This window comes from Microcebus murinus, chromosome 23 (assembly GCF_040939455.1).
Source record: "Microcebus murinus isolate Inina chromosome 23, M.murinus_Inina_mat1.0, whole genome shotgun sequence".
Classification (NCBI taxonomy): domain Eukaryota; kingdom Metazoa; phylum Chordata; class Mammalia; order Primates; family Cheirogaleidae; genus Microcebus; species Microcebus murinus.
Genome location: NC_134126.1, coordinates 2,215,243 through 2,234,894, shown reverse-complemented (window position 1 = coordinate 2,234,894; position 19,652 = coordinate 2,215,243). Strand labels below are relative to the sequence as shown.

Sequence of the window (19,652 nt, the reverse complement as noted above, 5' to 3'; positions counted from 1 at the left end):
GCTGCTTCTTTTTTTTTGGCCTCAGGTTCTGTCCCGTTTCTGGGAGAGCGGAGGCGGCCCGGGGTGGGGGTGACCCCCACCCTCAGCGCCCGCCCCGGTGCCTGGAGCCCCAGCCCGCACCGTGGGGCCTCCTCTTGTCCCGAGCCGCGACACCGCCGCCACCCGGCAGCATGCGTGGCTTCTGGACTGTCAGGTCTCAGACCAAAGGTCTGCTCGGTCGGAACCGACACGCTGGAGGAAACCTTGAGAGTCTGAGAGGGGAGGGAGTTCCCGAAGAAGGCCAGGATGTCATTTTGAGGGAGTATGTGACCAGAACTCCTCCCGTTGTTTTGGGGTTCTATGGGCTACATGTAGGAATCTTTGGTGGTGGCACCTGATGTTGGGGGATCCGGAGTCACACCCAGACCTGCTCCACAGGCCTCCTTTTACTTTTCTCTTCGGATTCATTATTTTTAAAAAAGTGTCTCTTATCTCTATTATTGCATTTTCTTTTCTCTCTCTTTTCAAGCAGATGATGGGAGTCCAAGTATTAAGGTGACATGTGTTGCCCGTGCCCCCCTCCCCCCTGTGTTCTTATTCATTTACCTCTCATGTTGTTCCAGCATATTGTGGGGGCACCAATATTAGGGTCGGGTGCGTTGCCCTCTCCCAGCCTCCCCCCTCGGGTCAGAGCTTCAAGTGCGCCCATCCCCCAGTCGGTGCGCACCCACCCCATTCCTAATGGATGTGTATGCCCATCCCCTCCCCCCACCCGCCCGACACCCACCCGATGAAGGTGATTCCTCTGTGTCCACTTAGGAGTCCATCGGTTCGTACCCATTTGCTGGTGAGCGCGAGCACGTGTTGCTCGTGTGTCCATTCTTGGGATACTTGGCTTACTGGAACGGGTTCCAGCTCTGGCCAGGAGAACCACGAGAGGTGCCCCCTCACCGCTGCTCCTCATAGCCGAATAGCACTCCGTGGTGTCCACGCGCCACATTTCATTTACGCACTCGTGGGTGGATGGGCACTCGGGTCGCTTCCAGGTCTTTGCGATTGTGACTTGTGCCCTGACTCTAACCCTAACCCTTACCCAGCCCGTGTCCTCCACGGCCCCTGCCTGACTGACTCCTTCCCGCCCGGCCTGTCACCTGTCACCTGTCACCGTCCTCTGCCCCTGCATGACACGCTCCTCCCCGCCCGGGCCGTCACCGTCCTCGGCCCCTGCCTGTCACGCTCCTCCCAGCCCGGGCCGTCACCCACCTCGGCCCCTGCCTGACCGGGCTCCTCCATCGCCTGGGCCTTCGAAGGGCTTGGTGTGGACGCTGGTTCCAGGACGCCCTCCAAGGAACCCGGTAGCAGGGTGGCCGCAGCGTCTCGCGCAACCCACCCGTCCGCGGGCCGGCCGCCATCGCTATGTGGCCTGTGGGAGACGTGCTCTCGCTGTGCCGTGGGGGCCCGGCCTGGTGTCTTCTCTGACGCCCCAGGTGTCCTCAGCCCATGACTGGCTGCTGTGAGAATGCGAAGCCCGGCTCCTTGTCTCAGAGCGGGGCAACCAGGAGGTGTGATGTACACCCCAGGGTTCCCAGGAGGATCAGGCTGGAGCTGGGACTTGGCCTGAAAGTGTCCCCTCGCATGGCCACCCCCTTCCCCTTCCTGCTCCTCTACTCCTGGTGCCCCTCCATCCAGGGGCCAGACCTTAAAGAGTCACTCGCAAGAGAATCCTGGTCCCAAAGGAGCCTTCTGGGGGACCCGTGCTGAGAGAGGTTGTGAGCATGGCCCGCTGGGGCTCTGCCCGACCCAGGGCTGAGAGATGCAACCTCCCAGCTCTGGGTCCCTGCAGGAAGTGTTGGCAAGCACAGGGCCAGTCCTCCAAAGGCCCAGGTGCAGGGAGCCCAGGCCAAGCAGCCTGTGGAAGAAGCCACATGCCATGCCACCCCGGGAACACGACTGCAGGCCACAGCCCTTCTCTCCTCCTCCTCCTCCTCCTCCTCCCACCCCGACCCGGCCCCCATATGTCGCAGGGCCCAGAGACACCTCAGACACTTGCTACCCAAAGTGCAAAGGGCATCAGTTGCTCCTCCAAACCCCCCCGCCCAGCAGACCGCGTTGTCCAGCCAGCCCCCGGTCCTCCCTGGGGTGCCCAGCACAAAAGTGGAGACACCCACCGTACCCTCAATCTCAGTTTTCAGATGTTTTTGCCACTGTAAGGACCCGCAGTCCAGCTGGGCCTTCTGGCAGGACAGAGAGCCCCGGAATCCGACGTGGAGAGCAGGGTGTACGTCCCCATGAGGAGGCGGTCCCCACCTCCGCGGCTCTCCCCTTGCGGGGAGCGGCAGTCCCGGGGCTTCAGGGAAGACACCAGGCTGGGCCCCCGTGGCACATTGGGGCACGTCCCCAGCAGATGCCTCGCCAGACTGCTGCGGCCGCCCTGCTGCCGCGGTCCTGGAGGGCTTCCTGGAAGCAGCGTCCACAACAAGCCCTTGGAAGGCCCTGGCGACGGAGGAGCCGGTCAGGCAGGGGCCGAGGATGGTGACGAGCGGGGAGGAGCGTGTCAGGCAGGGGCCGAGGACGGTGACAGGTTGGGCGGGAAGGAGCCGGTCAGGCAGGGGCCCAGAACAGTGACGGGCCTGGCCGGGGAGGAGCGAGTCAGGCAGTGGCGGAAGTGGTGGGCCAGGCGTGGAGGAGCCTGCCAGGCAGGCTAAGAGGACGTTGATGGTGACGTGACGCGGGTCGGGGTTGGAAGGAGCCGGTCAGGCAGGGGCCGAGAACAGTGACAGGCCTGGCGAGGGAGGAGCGCGTCAGGCAGGGGCAGAGGAGATGGGCTGAGCAAGGGGTAGGGGGACTGCGCATAATTCAAAATCACAAAGATGTGGAAGCGACCCGAGTGCCCATCCATCCAGGAGTGCATTAATAACATGTGGCGCGTGGACACCATGGAGTGCCATTCGGCTGTGAGGAGCAGCGGTGAGGGGGCACCTCTTGTGGTTCTCTTGGCCAGAGCTGGAACCCGTTCCAGTAAGCCAAGTATCCCAAGAATGGACACACGAGCACCACGTGCTCGCGCTCACCAGCTAATGGGTACGATCCGATGGACATCTAGGTGGACACAGAGGAATCACCTTCATCGGGTGGGTGTCGGGCGGGTGGGGGGAGGGGATGGGCATACACATCCATTAGGAATGGGGTGGGTGCGCACCGACTGGGGGATGGGCGCACTTGAAGCTCTGACCCGAGGGGGGAGGCTGGGAGAGGGCAACGCACCCGACCTTAACATTGGTACCCCCACAATACGCTGGAACAACATGAGAGGTAAATGAATAAGAACACGGGGGTGGGAGAGGGGGGCACGGGCAACACATGTCACCTTAATACTTGGACTCCCATCATCTGCTTGAAAAGAGAGAGAAAAGAAAATGCAATAATAGAGATAAGAGACACTTTTTAAAAATAATGAATCAGAAGAGAAAAGTAAAAGGAGGCCTGTGGAGAAGGTCTGGGTGTGACTCCGGAACCCCCAACATCAGGTGCCACCACCAAAGATTCCTATGTGTAGCCCATAGAACCCCAAAAGCAACGGGACGAATTCTGGTCACATACTCCCTCAAAATGACATCCTGGCCTTCTTCGGGAACTCCCTCCCCTCTCAGACTCTCAAGGTTTCCTCCAGCGTGTCGGTTCCCACAGAGCAGACCTTTGGTCTGAGACCTGACAGTCCAGAAGCCACGCATGCTGCCGCGTGGCGGCGGTGTCGCGTCTTGGGACAAGAGGAGGCTCCACGGTGCGGGCTGGGGCTCCAGGCACCGCGGCGGGCGCTGAGGGTGGGGGTCACCCCCAGCCCGGGCTGCCGCCGCCGCGCTCCCAGAAACGGGACAGAACCAGAGGCAAAAAAAAAAAAGAAGAAGCCTACGGCACCCGGGATTCCCAGGCGGTCTCCCATCCAAGTACTAACCAGGCCCGACCCTGCTTAGCTTCCGAGATCAGACCAGACGGGGCGCGTTCAGGGTGGTGTGGCCCTAGACGGCAGAGGGCGCCCCTGCCCCGCTCAAGAAGCCGTGGTTGCGGAGAGAGAGGAACACTCCTACACTGCTGGTGGGACTGCAAACTAGTTCAACCTCTGTGGAAAGCAATATGGAGATACCTTAAAGCGATACAACTGAATCTACCATTTGATCCAGCAATCCCATTGCTGGGCATCTACCCAAATGATCCAGTGACACTCTACAAAAAAGACACCTGCACTCGAATGTTTATAGCAGCACAATTCATAATTGCAAGGCTGTGGAAAGAGCCCAAGTGCCCATCAATCCAAGAATGGATTAATAAAATGTGGTATATGTATACCATGGAGTACTATTCAGCTCTAAGAAACAATGGTGATATAGCACATCTTATATTTTCCTGGTTAGAGCTGGAACCCATACTACTAAGTGAAGTATCCCAAGAATGGAGAAACAAGCACCAGATATATTCTCCAGAAAACTGGTATTAACTGACTAGCACCTAAGTGGACACATAGGTACTACAGTAATAGGGTATTGGGCAGGTGGGAGGGGGGAGGGGGGAGGGGGGTGGGTATATACATATATAATGAGTGAGATGTGTACCATCTGGGGGATGGTCATGATGGAGACTCAGACTTTTGGGGGGAGGGGGGGAAATGGGCATTTATTGAAACCTTAAAATCTGTACCCCCATAATATGCCAAAATAAAAAAAAAAAAAAAAAAGAAGCCGAGCCTCTCTGCCCTTCCCCGCCGCCTCCTCCCGCCCCAGGCCCCACGCCGGCGCTGACCCGCGCCGGGCCGGGCCTGTTGAGTTCGCAGGCCGGGTCCGGTGGGCTCCGAGGGACGGGGGTGACAGGCGGGGCGGGGCGGGGCGGGCAGGGAGCAGCGGGCCGGGGTTGGGGCTGTCTCTCTATACACACACACTCACACTCACACTCAGTCACTCACACTCACACAAGATGCCCCTCCACGGCTGGACCCGCCAAGGTGGAGAGCTTCCAGCCCCCCTCCTCTCCTCGCCTGGCCTCCTTCACCTCCCCGCCCCCACCCCCAGCGCGCCGCCGCCCCTGACTGCGCATGCCCCTGACTGAGCAGGCACGCACAGGGCGCTCGCCCTTTGACCCCAGCCAGGGGCCGCCCTCCCCCACAACCCCTTTCACCTGCGCCCTCCACCCTGTGGCCGGGCAGCCGCCAATTCCCCCGGGACAGGGCTGGGGCACAGCCCATGGGGGAGGGGAGCGAGTGTATGGGGCGTGTCTCTCTCTAGGGATGTGTCCCATGGGTGGGGTTGGGTGGCGTGGTTTGTGGGGCGCTGAAGAAATCAGTCCCCTCCATATCCGACCTCTGGAAAATGCCCAAGCCCTTGGAGAACTGCCCACACCGCTACCGTGGGGGCCGGGACCCTCCTCTGTGTCCTCCTGTGGCCCAGTCCAAGGGGCCGGGGCCTGGCCGGGGCTGCATTGGACCCCAACCACCCTGGCGTGTGGACTCGCTAAAAATCGGCGATTAGATATTGGATTTCAGTGTCGCGCCCGCCTCGCCAGCAAGGAAGACGCGGCAACCGGAGTTCTTCTGACAGTGCTTTAATGGGGTTCCCTTTAGACTTACATGATGCGGAAGACCCAGCCCGGCAGCGCACAGGCTGCTATATACCCCAGAAGCACAACCCCTAAGATGGGATAGTCCGCTAAGCTGTCGAGCCACCAAAGCATTAGTCCATAGCAGGACCCTTCGTTTGCATACTCGCGCCACAGGGCAACCTACAATTGCGAGTGCCCTAAACTTGTTTGCTGTTCTAGGCAAAGCCGGAAACAGGCGCCAATTTGTAAATGGCATTGACACCGCGCCCCACATTCCAGCGTCATTGAGGTCATTTCACTAATGAGTGCACCAGAAAGAGTTTCCTAATCCATCTGTGAGGGTAGCAACTGAAAGAGAATTTGAAAGCTGACAGAATAGGCGAGGAAAGGCATAGGAGATTTCCACACCCAGTAAGGAAGCCTTTCCCGAAATGGAAGAAAGAAAGGAGCAAACAGAGACACCGGTAGCCCGCCCGGATCAGAGTCTGCCCCTGAGAGAAAGCACCCTGACCAGGTTCACCCGTGGGTGGGTGGCGAGCTAGCGGCATTCAGAAGAGCGAGGCCCTCAGTCTGTGCAGAAGACACCTGCACTCGGGTGTGTGTGGCGGCACGATTCCCAAGCAGCTCCAGATGTTAATCCAAGGAGAAGCCAGGGAGTTCCCAACGCCCCAGGTGTCCTCAGCCCACGACTGGCTGCTGTGGGAATGCGAAGCCCGGCTCCTTGTCTCAGAGCGGGGCAACCAGGAGGTGTGATGTCCACCCCGGGGTTCCTAGGAGGATCAGGCTGAAGCTGGGACTTGGCCTGAAAGTGTCCCCTCGCATGGCCACCCCCTTCCCCTTCCTGCTCCTCTACTCCTGGTGCCCCTCCATCCAGGGGCCAGACCTTAAAGAGTCACCCGCAAGAGAATCCTGGTCCCAAAGGAGCCTTCTGGGGGACCCGTGCTGAGAGAGCTTGTGGGCATGGCCCGCTGGGGCTCTGCCCGACCCAGGGCTGAGAGATGCAACCTCCCAGCTCTGGGTCCCTGCAGGAAGTGTTGGCAAGCACAGGGCCAGTCCTCCAAAGGCCCAGGTGCAGGGAGCCCAGGCCAAGCAGCCTGTGGAAGAAGCCACATGCTGTGCCACCCCGGGGAACACGACTGCAGGCCACAGCCCTTCCCGCCTCCTCCTCCTCCTCCCACCCCGCCCCCGCCCCCGCCCCCACATGGCGCAGGGCCCAGAGACACCTCAGACACTTGCTACCCAAAGTGCAAAGGGCATCAGTCGCTCCTCCAAACCCCCCCCCCAGCCCAGCAGACCGCGTTGTCCAGCCAGCCCCCGGGCCTCCCTGGGGTGCCCAGCACAAAAGTGCAGACACCCACCAGACCCTCAATCTCAGTTTTCGGATGTTTTTGCCACTCTAAGGACCCGCAGGCCAGCTGGGCCTTCTGGCAGGACAGAGAGCCCCGGAATCCGACGTGGAGAGCTGGGTGTACGTCCCCATGAGGAGGCGGTCCCCACCTCCGCGGCTCTCCCCTTGCGGGGAGCGGCAGCCGCGGGGCCTCAGAGAAGACACCAGGCTGGGCCCCCACGGCACAGCGGGAGCACGTCCCCCGCAGGCCACTTAGGGACGGGCGGCCGGCCAGCGGACGGTTGGGTTGCGCGAGACGCCGCGGCCGCCCTGCTACCGGGTTAATGGGAGGGCGTCCTGGAACCAGCGTCCACACCAAGCCCTTGGAAGGCCCAGGCGACGGAGGAGCCCCGTCAGGCAGGGGCCGAGGACGGTGACAGCCCGGGCGGGGAGGACCGTGTCAGACAGGGCAGAGGACGGTGACAGGTGACAGGCCGGGCAGGAAGGAGTCAGTCAGGCAGGGGCCGTGGAGGAGACGGGCTGGGTAAGGGTTAGGGTTAGAGTCAGGGCACAAGTCACAATCGCAAAGACCTGGAAGCGACCCGAGTGCCCATCCACCCACGAGTGCGTAAATGAAATGTGGCGCGTGGACACCACGGAGTGCTATTCGGCTATGAGGAGCAGCGGTGAGGGGGCACCTCTCGTGGTTCTCCTGGCCAGAGCTGGAACCCGTTCCAGTAAGCCAAGTATCCCAAGAATGGACACACGAGCACCACGTGCTCGCGCTCACCAGCAAATGGGTACGAACCGATGGACACCTAAGTGGACACAGAGGAATCACCTTCATCGGGTGGGTGTCGGGCGGGTGGGGGGAGGGGATGGGCATACACATCCATTAGGAATGGGGTGGGTGCGCACCGACTGGGGGATGGGCGCACTTGAAGCTCTGACCCGAGGGGGGAGGCTGGGAGAGGGCAACGCACCCGACCTTAACATTGGTACCCCCACAATACGCTGGAACAACATGAGAGGTAAATGAATAAGAACACGGGGGGGGGGGAGAGGAGGGCACGGGCAACACATGTCACCTTAATACTTGGACTCCCATCATCTGCTTGAAAAGAGAGAGAAAAGAAAATGCAATAATAGAGATAAGAGACACTTTTTAAAAATAATGAATCCGGCCGGGCGCTGTGGCTCACGCCTGTAATCCTAGCTCTTGGGAGGCCGAGGCGGGCGGATTGCTCAAGGTCAGGAGTTCAAAACCAGCCTGAGCAAGAGCGAGACCCCGTCTCTACTATCAATAGAAAGAAATTAATTGGCCAACTGATATATATATAAAAAATTAGCTGGGCATGGTGGCGCATGCCTGTAGTCCCAGCTACCCGGGAGGCTGAGGCAGAAGGATCACTCCAGCACAGGAGTTTGAAGTTGCTGTGAGCTAGGCTGACGCCACGGCACTCACTCTAGCCTGGGCAACAAACCGAGACTCTGTCTCAAAAAAAAAAAATAAATAAATAAATAAATAAATAAATAAATAAAAAAATAACGAATCCGAAGAGAAAAGTAAAAGGAGGCCTGTGGAGCAGGTCTGGGTGTGACTCCGGATCCCCCAACATCAGGTGCCACCACCAAAGATTCCTACGTGTAGCCCATAGAACCCCAAAAGCAACGGGAGGAGTTCTGGTCACATACTCCCTCAAAATGACATCCTGGCCTTCTTCGGGAACTCCCTCCCCTCTCAGACTCTCAAGGTTTCCTCCAGCGTGTCGGTTCCCACAGAGCAGACCTTTGGTCTGAGACCTGACAGTCCAGAAGCCACGCATGCTGCCGCGTGGCGGCGGTGTCGCGGCTCGGGACAAGAGGAGGCCCCACGGTGCGGGCTGGGGCGCCAGGCACCGCGGCGGGCGCTGAGGGTGGGGGTCACCCCCACCCCGGGCCGCCCCCGCACTCCCAGAAACGCGACAGAACCAGAGGCAAAAAAAAAAAAAAAAGAAGAAGAAGAAGCCTAAGGCACCCGGTATTCCCGGGCGGTCTCCCATCCAAGTTCTAACCAGGCCCGACCCTGCTTAGCTTCCGAGACCAGAGGAGATCGGGCGCGTTCAGGGTGGTGTGGCCGTGGACGCCGGAGGGCGCCCCTGCCCCGCTCAAGAAGCCGAGCCTCTCTGCGCTTCCCCGCCGCCTCCTCCCGCCCCAGGCCCCGCGCCGGCGCTGACCCGCGCCGGGCCGGGCCTGTTGAGTTCGCCGGCCGGGTCCGGCGGGCGGGGGTGACAGGCGGGGCGGGCAGGGAGCGGCGGGCCGGGGTTGGGGGCTGTCTCTCTATACACACACACTCACACTCACTCACTCACTCACACTCACACAAGACGCGCCTCCACGGCTGGACCCGCCAAGGTGGAGACCTTCCAGCCCCCCTCCTCTCCTCGCCTGGCCTCCTTCACCTCCCCGCCCCCACCCCCAGCGCGCTGACTGCGCACGGGCGGGCGGGCGGGGCGCTCGCCCTTTGACCCCAGCCAGGGGCCGCCCTCCCCCACAACCCCTTTCAGCTGCGCCCCGCGCCCTGTGGCCGGGCGGCCGCCTATTCCCCCGGGCCAGGGCTGGGGCACAGCGCACGGGGGAGGGGAGCGAGTGTATGGGGCGTCTCTCTCTCTCTCTCTCGGGATGTGTCCCATGGGTGGGGTGGGGTGGCGTGGTTTGTGGGGCGCTGAAGAAATCAGTCCCCTCCATCTCCTCCCTCTGGAAAACCCCCAAGCCCTTGGAGAACTGCCGGCAACGCTACCGTGGGGGCCGGGACGCTCCTCTGTGTCCTCCTGTGGCCCAGTCCAAGGGGCCTGGGCCTGGCAGGGGCTGCATTGGACCCCAACCACCCTGGCGTGTGGACTCGCTAAAAATCGGCGACTAGATATTGGATTCCAGCGTCATTGAGGTCATTTCACTAATGAGTGCACCGGAAAGAGTTTCCTAATCCATCTGTGAGGGTGGCAACTGAAAGAGAATTTGAAAGCTGACAGAATAGGCGAGGAAAGGCATTGGAGATTTCCACACCCAGTAAGGAAGCCTTTCCCGAAATGGAAGAAAGAAAGGAGCAAACAGAGACACCGGTAGCCCGCCCGGATCAGAGTCTGCCCCTGAGAGAAAGTACCCTGACCAGGGTCACCCGTGGGTGGGTGGCGAGCTAGCGGCATTCAGAAGAGCGAGGCCCGCAGTCTGTGCAGAAGACACCTGCACTCGGGTGTGTGTGGCGGCACGATTCCCAAGCAGCTCCAGATGTTAATCCAAGGAGAAGCCAGGGAGTTCCCAACGCCCCAGGTGTCCTCAGCCCACGACTGGCTGCTGTGGGAATGCGAAGCCCGGCTCCTTGTCTCAGAGCGGGGCAACCAGGAGGTGTGATGTACACCCCGGGGTTCCTAGGAGGATCAGGCTGAAGCTGGGACTTGGCCTGAAAGTGTCCCCTCGCATGGCCACCCCCTTCCCCTTCCTGCTCCTCTACTCCTGGTGCCCCTCCATCCAGGGGCCAGACCTTAAAGAGTCACCCGCAAGAGAATCCTGGTCCCAAAGGAGCCTTCTGGGGGACCCGTGCTGAGAGAGCTTGTGGGCATGGCCCGCTGGGGCTCTGCCCGACCCAGGGCTGAGAGATGCAACCTCCCAGCTCTGGGTCCCTGCAGGAAGTGTTGGCAAGCACAGGGCCAGTCCTCCAAAGGCCCAGGTGCAGGGAGCCCAGGCCAAGCAGCCTGTGGAAGAAGCCACATGCCGTGCCACCCCGGGGAACACGACTGCAGGCCACAGCCCTTCCCGCCTCCTCCTCCTCGTCCTCCTCCTCCTCCTCCTCCTCCCACCCCGCCCCCGCCCCCGCCCCCACATGGCGCAGGGCCCAGAGACACCTCAGACACTTGCTACCCAAAGTGCAAAGGGCATCAGTTGCTCCTCCAAACCCCCCCCCCAGCCCAGCAGACCGCGTTGTCCAGCCAGCCCCCGGGCCTCCCTGGGGTGCCCAGCACAAAAGTGCAGACACCCACCAGACCCTCAATCTCAGTTTTCGGATGTTTTTGCCACTCTAAGGACCCGCAGGCCAGCTGGGCCTTCTGGCAGGACAGAGAGCCCCGGAATCCGACGTGGAGAGCTGGGTGTACGTCCCCATGAGGAGGCGGTCCCCACCTCCGCGGCTCTCCCCTTGCGGGGAGCGGCAGCCGCGGGGCCTCAGAGAAGACACCAGGCTGGGCCCCCACGGCACAGCGGGAGCACGTCCCCCGCAGGCCACTTAGGGACGGGCGGCCGGCCGGCCGGCCGTCGGACGGTTGGGTTGCGGGAGACGCCGCAGCCGCCCTGCTACCGGCTTCCTGGGAGGGCGTCCTGGAACCAGCGTCCACACCAAGCCCTTGGAAGGCCCAGGCGACGGAGGAGCCCCGTCAGGCAGGGGCCGAGGACGGTGACAGCCCGGGCGGGGAGGAGCGTGTCAGGCAGGGGCAGAGGACGGTGACAGGTGACAGGCCGGGCGGGAAGGAGTCAGTCAGGCAGGGGCCGTGGAGGAGACGGGCTGGGTAAGGGTTAGGGTTAGAGTCAGGGCACAAGTCACAATCGCAAAGACCTGGAAGCGACCCGAGTGCCCATCGACCCACGAGTGCGTAAATGAAATGTGGCGCGTGGACACCACGGAGTGCTATTCGGCTATGAGGAGCAGCGGTGAGGGGGCACCTCTCGTGGTTCTCCTGGCCAGAGCTGGAACCCGTTCCAGTAAGCCAAGTATCCCAAGAATGGACACACGAGCACCACGTGCTCACGCTCACCAGCAAATGGGTACGAACTGATGGACACCTAAGTGGACACAGAGGAATCACCTTCATCGGGTGGGTGTCGGGCGGGTGTGGGGAGGGGATGGGCATACACATCCATTAGGAATGCGGTGGGTGCGCACCGACTGGGGGATGGGCGCACTTGAAGCTCTGACCCGAGGGGGGAGGCTGGGAGAGGGCAACGCACCCGACCTTAACATTGGTACCCCCACAATACGCTGGAACAACATGAGAGGTAAATGAATAAGAACACGGGGGTGGGAGAGGGGGGCACGGGCAACACATGTCACCTTAATACTTGGACTCCCATCATCTGCTTGAAAAGAGAGAGAAAAGAAAATGCAATAATAGAGATAAGAGACACTTTTTAAAAATAATGAATCCGGCCGGGCGCTGTGGCTCACGCCTGTAATCCTAGCTCTTGGGAGGCCGAGGCGGGTGGATTGCTCAAGGTCAGGAGTTCAAAACCAGCCTGAGCAAGAGCGAGACCCCGTCTCTACTATCAATAGAAAGAAATTAATTGGCCAACTGATATATATATATATATAAAAAATTAGCTGGGCATGGTGGCACATGCCTGTAGTCCCAGCTACCCGGGAGGCTGAGGCAGAAGGATCACTCCAGCCCAGGAGTTTGAAGTTGCTGTGAGCTAGGCTGACGCCACGGCACTCACTCTAGCCTGGGCAACAAACCGAGACTCTGTCTCAAAAAAAAAAAAAAAAATAAATAAATAAATAAATAAATAAATAAATAAATAAAAAAATAACGAATCCGAAGAGAAAAGTAAAAGGAGGCCTGTGGAGCAGGTCTGGGTGTGACTCCGGATCCCCCAACATCAGGTGCCACCACCAGAGATTCCTACGTGTAGCCCATAGAACCCCAAAAGCAACGGGAGGAGTTCTGGTCACATACTCCCTCAAAATGACATCCTGGCCTTCTTCGGGAACTCCCTCCCCTCTCAGACTCTCAAGGTTTCCTCCAGCGTGTCGGTTCCCACAGAGCAGACCTTTGGTCTGAGACCTGACAGTCCAGAAGCCACGCATGCTGCCGCGTGGCGGCGGTGTCGCGGCTCGGGACAAGAGGAGGCCCCACGGTGCGGGCTGGGGCGCCAGGCACCGCGGCGGGCGCTGAGGGTGGGGGTCACCCCCACCCCGGGCCGCCCCCGCACTCCCAGAAACGCGACAGAACCAGAGGCAAAAAAAAAAAAAAAAGAAGAAGAAGAAGCCTAAGGCACCCGGTATTCCCGGGCGGTCTCCCATCCAAGTTCTAACCAGGCCCGACCCTGCTTAGCTTCCGAGACCAGAGGAGATCGGGCGCGTTCAGGGTGGTGTGGCCGTGGACGCCGGAGGGCGCCCCTGCCCCGCTCAAGAAGCCGAGCCTCTCTGCGCTTCCCCGCCGCCTCCTCCCGCCCCAGGCCCCGCGCCGGCGCTGACCCGCGCCGGGCCGGGCCTGTTGAGTTCGCCGGCCGGGTCCGGCGGGCGGGGGTGACAGGCGGGGCGGGCAGGGAGCGGCGGGCCGGGGTTGGGGGCTGTCTCTCTATACACACACACTCACACTCACTCACTCACTCACACTCACACAAGACGCGCCTCCACGGCTGGACCCGCCAAGGTGGAGACCTTCCAGCCCCCCTCCTCTCCTCGCCTGGCCTCCTTCACCTCCCCGCCCCCACCCCCAGCGCGCTGACTGCGCACGGGCGGGCGGGCGGGGCGCTCGCCCTTTGACCCCAGCCAGGGGCCGCCCTCCCCCACAACCCCTTTCAGCTGCGCCCCGCGCCCTGTGGCCGGGCGGCCGCCTATTCCCCCGGGCCAGGGCTGGGGCACAGCGCACGGGGGAGGGGAGCGAGTGTATGGGGCGTCTCTCTCTCTCTCTCTCTCTCGGGATGTGTCCCATGGGTGGGGTGGGGTGGCGTGGTTTGTGGGGCGCTGAAGAAATCAGTCCCCTCCATCTCCTCCCTCTGGAAAACCCCCAAGCCCTTGGAGAACTGCCGGCAACGCTACCGTGGGGGCCGGGACGCTCCTCTGTGTCCTCCTGTGGCCCAGTCCAAGGGGCCTGGGCCTGGCAGGGGCTGCATTGGACCCCAACCACCCTGGCGTGTGGACTCGCTAAAAATCGGCGACTAGATATTGGATTCCAGCGTCATTGAGGTCATTTCACTAATGAGTGCACCGGAAAGAGTTTCCTAATCCATCTGTGAGGGTGGCAACTGAAAGAGAATTTGAAAGCTGACAGAATAGGCGAGGAAAGGCATTGGAGATTTCCACACCCAGTAAGGAAGCCTTTCCCGAAATGGAAGAAAGAAAGGAGCAAACAGAGACACCGGTAGCCCGCCCGGATCAGAGTCTGCCCCTGAGAGAAAGTACCCTGACCAGGGTCACCCGTGGGTGGGTGGCGAGCTAGCGGCATTCAGAAGAGCGAGGCCCGCAGTCTGTGCAGAAGACACCTGCACTCGGGTGTGTGTGGCGGCACGATTCCCAAGCAGCTCCAGATGTTAATCCAAGGAGAAGCCAGGGAGTTCCCAACGCCCCAGGTGTCCTCAGCCCACGACTGGCTGCTGTGGGAATGCGAAGCCCGGCTCCTTGTCTCAGAGCGGGGCAACCAGGAGGTGTGATGTACACCCCGGGGTTCCTAGGAGGATCAGGCTGAAGCTGGGACTTGGCCTGAAAGTGTCCCCTCGCATGGCCACCCCCTTCCACTTCCTGCTCCTCTACTCCTGGTGCCCCTCCATCCAGGGGCCAGACCTTAAAGAGTCACCCGCAAGAGAATCCTGGTCCCAAAGGAGCCTTCTGGGGGACCCGTGCTGAGAGAGCTTGTGGGCATGGCCCGCTGGGGCTCTGCCCGACCCAGGGCTGAGAGATGCAACCTCCCAGCTCTGGGTCCCTGCAGGAAGTGTTGGCAAGCACAGGGCCAGTCCTCCAAAGGCCCAGGTGCAGGGAGCCCAGGCCAAGCAGCCTGTGGAAGAAGCCACATGCCGTGCCACCCCGGGGAACACGACTGCAGGCCACAGCCCTTCCCGCCTCCTCCTCCTCGTCCTCCTCCTCCTCCTCCTCCTCCCACCCCGCCCCCGCCCCCGCCCCCACATGGCGCAGGGCCCAGAGACACCTCAGACACTTGCTACTGTTGGGCCGTAGAAATGTACAGCCCGTTTGGGAGAGAGAGACGACCGCCCAAAAAGACTCAGAGTCCAGAGGCTTGATGCAAGAGAGCAAGAGGATTTATTTTTAGCGCGCGCAGGGGCTAAACAGCATCACTAAGATGGGGAGGCTGCCGCGCCGAAGCTCTCAAGCTTAGGGTTTTTATGGGGCGAGACTACACGCAGGTGGCCAGGGAGTTTAGGGTGGGGAAATTCTAGTAGCTCTATCTTGCACAACCAGTTGCACGACCACTACCCAATTCCGAGAACTTGCAAGGGACACTTAGGGGAAAAGATAAAGAAAAAGGGAGCGGTAGGGGTCTTAATTACCTATGAGCAAGCATAGTTACAGAAGCGAAAAGCTGGTTAGGCTAGTTTGGGCCTTTAGGCTAGTTTGGGCCTTTCATTCCCCCCTTTTTCTTTTGGAAAGTTTTAATTTTGAAACTACAGGCCTTCATCTCTGGCAAGAGGTTGATAGTGTTGTTGTAGAACCATTAATTGAACTGCGCCAACCTGCTCTCAGACAAATGTCACTAGTCGGCTGAGTATACAAGGCCCAAAGGTTAGGAGCAAGATGAGTATAAGCAGGGGCCCTAGCAAAGTGGAGAGTAAAGTAGTTAACCAGGGGGTACTGTTAAACTAAGACTCAAACCAACCTGCTTGCTGTTTATATTTTTGTTTGCGGCGGGCAAGCCCTTTTTTGACCTTAGCTATAGATTCTCTAACAACTCCCGTATGGTCTGCATAGACACAACGTTTTTCTTTGAGGGCAGCACACAGTCTTTCTTGCTGGAGGAATACTAGATCTAACCCCCTCTGGTTCTGGAGCACTACCTCGGATTAACAGCTGCCCTCAGAGTATTAAACCCTCTTTGCTGCATTGCCAGAGAAGAGATACTAGTTTCTGCTCCTATTGTCCCTAAGCCAAAAGAGTAGCCAGGGTTATGGCTGTGAAGGGCTCTCTTTTTTTTTTAAAAATTAGGTTGGTGACTCTTTGCCCTATTATGCTCTCATACATTGTCTCTTTAGTGTGCTATATTATTTTTGGGAACACTAACACCATTATACAGTAATCTTTAGACTCATGTAAGGTTATGGGGTTGGTGGGGGTTTGGGGCGGTAAGTACAGCTGTAGGTCTCTATTTTAAAAACACTGGACCAAAAACACAACATCCCTAAAATACAATAACCAACCCCCCACCGAGACCCGTCTATGTTTGTCACTCAGTCAATTTTTAGATGCCACAACCCCAGTCTAAGTCTGTGTTAGCGGTCCTGGGCTGTCGCCGCCACTTGGGTCAGTCTGATCTTTAGAGGATTCTTTGGGTCTGCAGTTGCTTTCCACTGGTCCTGGGACCGCTCCTGGTCTTTTTTATTAGCAGGTCTCACGTGGGAGTGGTGTATCTAGGTCACTACTATTCTATCGACCTTAAGAGAAGTGGGGGTAACAAGAATAATTTGATAGGGGCCCTTCCACCTTGGCTCGAGGGTTCTGCTGTTATGCCGTTTCACCCACACCCAGTCCTCTGGCTGGTGTGGGTGAAACGGATATCTAGCACCCTTCTCCTCAGGCCGGTAGATAGCACGGAGGGCAGGCCATACTTGACTGTGGACACATTGCAGAGCCTGCACCGCTTGCAACACTTTGGGATGTCCCGGAAGAGCCTCAGGGCTCATCCTAGGAACTACAGGAGGGGGTGTGCCGTACATGATTTCAAAAGGGGCTAAACCCAAGTGATATGGGGTGTTCTAGGCTCGGAACAGGGCGAAGGGAAGGAGGGTCACTCAGTCTCTGCCAGTCTCTAGGGCCAATTTAGTCAGGGTCTCTTTTATTGTTCTATTTATTAGCTCTACCTGCCCAGAGCTCTGGGGATTATATGCACAATGTAATTTTCAATCTATCCCCATAGCCCGGGCCAGCCCTTGACTAACCTGACAAACGCAGGTCTATTATTTGATCTTATCCCTTCTGGCAGTCCATACCTGGGGACTATTTTTTTTAATATTTTCTTAGCTACTGTCAAAGCTGTTTTTTTTTTTGTAGGGAAGGCTTTTACCCATCTGGAAAACATATCTACCATGACCAGTAAATATCAGCACCTCTATTTTTTAGGCTTGACCTCTGTGAAATCCACTTCCTAAAATAGTCCTGGCTACCTCCCCCTTTCCTTCATACCTGCGTGGGTCCCTCTGGTCCTCCCCGGCTGCATGACCTGACAGGCTCGGCAACTTTTGACGATGTCATCTGGAACCCGTCCTTGTGACTTGAACCTTAGTTGAGCAGTGTCTAGCAATTGCAGCATTTTTTTCTTTCTTAGCTGTGTGGTCTGATGCAGGTGCTCTAATAGGTGGCGTCTTAAGAGTTCTGGCACTATGAGGCGATGCCCTTCGTCCCGCAACCAGCCATTTTCACATAGCTGCTCTGAGGCCCAGACCTCATCTACACTGGAATAGTCCGGCAGAGGAGGCAACCGTCCCATGCCTGGGGGTGGCAGGCTAAGGTGCAGGATGTTTGGCTGCGGAGTGTCTTCTGCAGCCTTCTTAGCTTCAGCGTCCGCTCTGCGATTGCCCTGTGCTTCTACTGAATCTCCGCTCTGCTGTCCCGGGGTGTGGACTACCGCCACTGCCTTTGGCAGCAAAACAGCCTCTAGTAGGTGGAGTATTTTAGGCATGTGCTTAATTTCCTTTCTCTCTGCCGTGATGAAGCCCCTTTCCCTGTAGAGGGCCCTATGTATGTGCACGGTCCCAAAGGCAAAGCAGCTGTCAGTGTACACCGTCAGCCTTTTTCTTCGGCCCGGCTAAGAGCCTCTGTCAGCGCTATTAGTTCTGCCTTCTGAGCAGATGTCCCTTGCGGAAGGCATGTCGCCCAGACAAGTTTACCTTGGTCATCTACTATGGCCGCCCCTGCGTACCTGCGTCTGTCCCGGATGAAACTGCTTCCGTCCGTGAACCAGGTCAGGTCGCTACCTGGAAGGGGGCGATCCTTTAAGTCTCTACGGGTCGTCTGGGTCTCGGCTAGGATCTCAAGGCAATCACGTTCAGGTGCGGCTGCAGCGGGGGTTGGCAGAAGCGTAGCCGGATTCAAGGCTGCAGGGGCCCGGAACTCGATGCGAGGTGCGTCCAGCAAAAGCCCTTGGTAATGAGTCAGTCTCGCATTTGTGATCTACCGTCCCGGTGGCTGCTTCAGAACCCCCTCTATGGCGTGCGGGGTGGTGATCTGCAGCCGCTGCCCTAGGGTGAGCTTATCAGCGTCTTTGACCAACAGGGCCTTGCTGCGATGATTCGCAAACACACTGGCCACCCCGCCACCACCGGATCTAGTTTTTTTTTTTTGACAAGTACGCCACCAGTCTCTTCCAGGGTCCCAGGGCCTGCGTGAGTACTCCTTTGACTATTTCCCCTCTTCTCATCTATGAACAGGTGAAACTCTTTGGGAGGATCAGGGAGTGCTAGGGCCGGGGCTTCTAGCATGGCTGCCCTCAGGGCCTGAAAAGTGTCTTCCATTTTTACAGTCCACTCCCATGCTCGCCCCGCCTTACGCCCTTCATACAGAGGTCGAGCCTTTTTCGAAAACCCAAGGTCATCATGGAGGGCCTCATTGAACAGGGTAGGCAAGTTTATCTTGAACCCAAATCTAATCTCTGCCACGTGGTCCACCGATATAGTTTGGCTCTTGTTGCCCCCTGCACCCAGCTGGTCTTACTGGACAATTTTCTTGTGTCTTCCATTAGTACTAAATGTTCTGCTCTTGTATCTATGAGGAAGCTGACTGGGTTCCCCTTCACTTGCAAAGTTACCATAGGTTTGGGGAGGGGGACCGAACCCCATCTTCTCTATTCGTCTATTACCTGTCCTGCAACCGTGACTTTTTCAGGACCTTCAAGTCTTCGCCCCTCTTTCTTTTGGGGCACTCTCAAGCCCAATGTCTATGCTCTTTGCAATTGGCACATTGATCCTTCCTAGCCTTTCCCGCCAGGGCCTTTCCCTATCCTCTGACTCTATCTGCCCCCCTCTTGTGGCGGCTAGCAGGATTTTAGCCATCTCTCTGTTTGCTTTCCGTGCTTTTCTAGCTTGGAATTTCTTATTTTCTATCCTGATCCTCTCTAACCTCTCTTCTAGCGTCTCTCTATTGTTATAGACCTTCTCCGCCACTTCTAACAGGTCCTGCAGAGTCTTCTCGCCCAATCTATCTATTTTCTGCACCTTGTGCCTACTGTCGGGGGCCGCCTGATTGACAAACGCCATCATAACAGCTGCCTTGCTCTCTTCCATAGTGGGATCTATGGGGTGTACTGCCGGAAGGCCTCCATGATTCTCTCTAAGTATGCTGCCGGGCTCTCTGGCCCCTGACAAACATCTCCTACCTTGGCCAAATTGGTCGGCTTTCGCACCGCCACACGGAGACCGGCCATCAGAGTCTGGCGGTAGACCCGGAGACGCTCCCTACCTTCAGCCTCATTGTAGTCCCAAAGCGGCCGTTCAAGGGGAAAAGTTAGGTCGATGGTTCGTGGGTTTGTAGTAGGTCTGCCGTCCTCCCCGGAACCAGCTTCCGCGCCTCCCCCTGAATCCTTTCTCTTTCCTCCGTTGTGAAGAGGACCTTAAGCAACTGCTGGCAATCATCCCAGGTGGGCTGATGAGTGAAAAGAACAGAGTCTAAAAGATTAATTAGGTCTCTCAGATTCTGGGAGAAGTTCGAGTTTTGAGATTTTTAATTATAGAGATCAGCTGTGGAAAAGGGCCAATATTGGAGGAGCTGGAGGGGAGCTGTGTCGTCATCTGACCCTGGCCCAGAGTTGGGAACTGGCACTGGGCGTAGGGGGCAGGCGACAATGGAATT

The 19,652-nt window shown here is 58.5% G+C and overlaps 3 pseudogenes; all 3 read right to left on the bottom strand.

Moving 5' to 3' along the window:
* Positions 1 to 3,882: 3,882 nt before the first annotated feature.
* On the bottom strand, positions 3,883 to 4,001 carry LOC142863934 (uncharacterized; annotated as a pseudogene).
* Positions 4,002 to 8,897: 4,896 nt separating this feature from the next.
* Positions 8,898 to 9,016, bottom strand: LOC142863993 (uncharacterized; annotated as a pseudogene).
* Positions 9,017 to 12,904: 3,888 nt separating this feature from the next.
* On the bottom strand, positions 12,905 to 13,023 carry LOC142863992 (uncharacterized; annotated as a pseudogene).
* Positions 13,024 to 19,652: the final 6,629 nt, after the last annotated feature.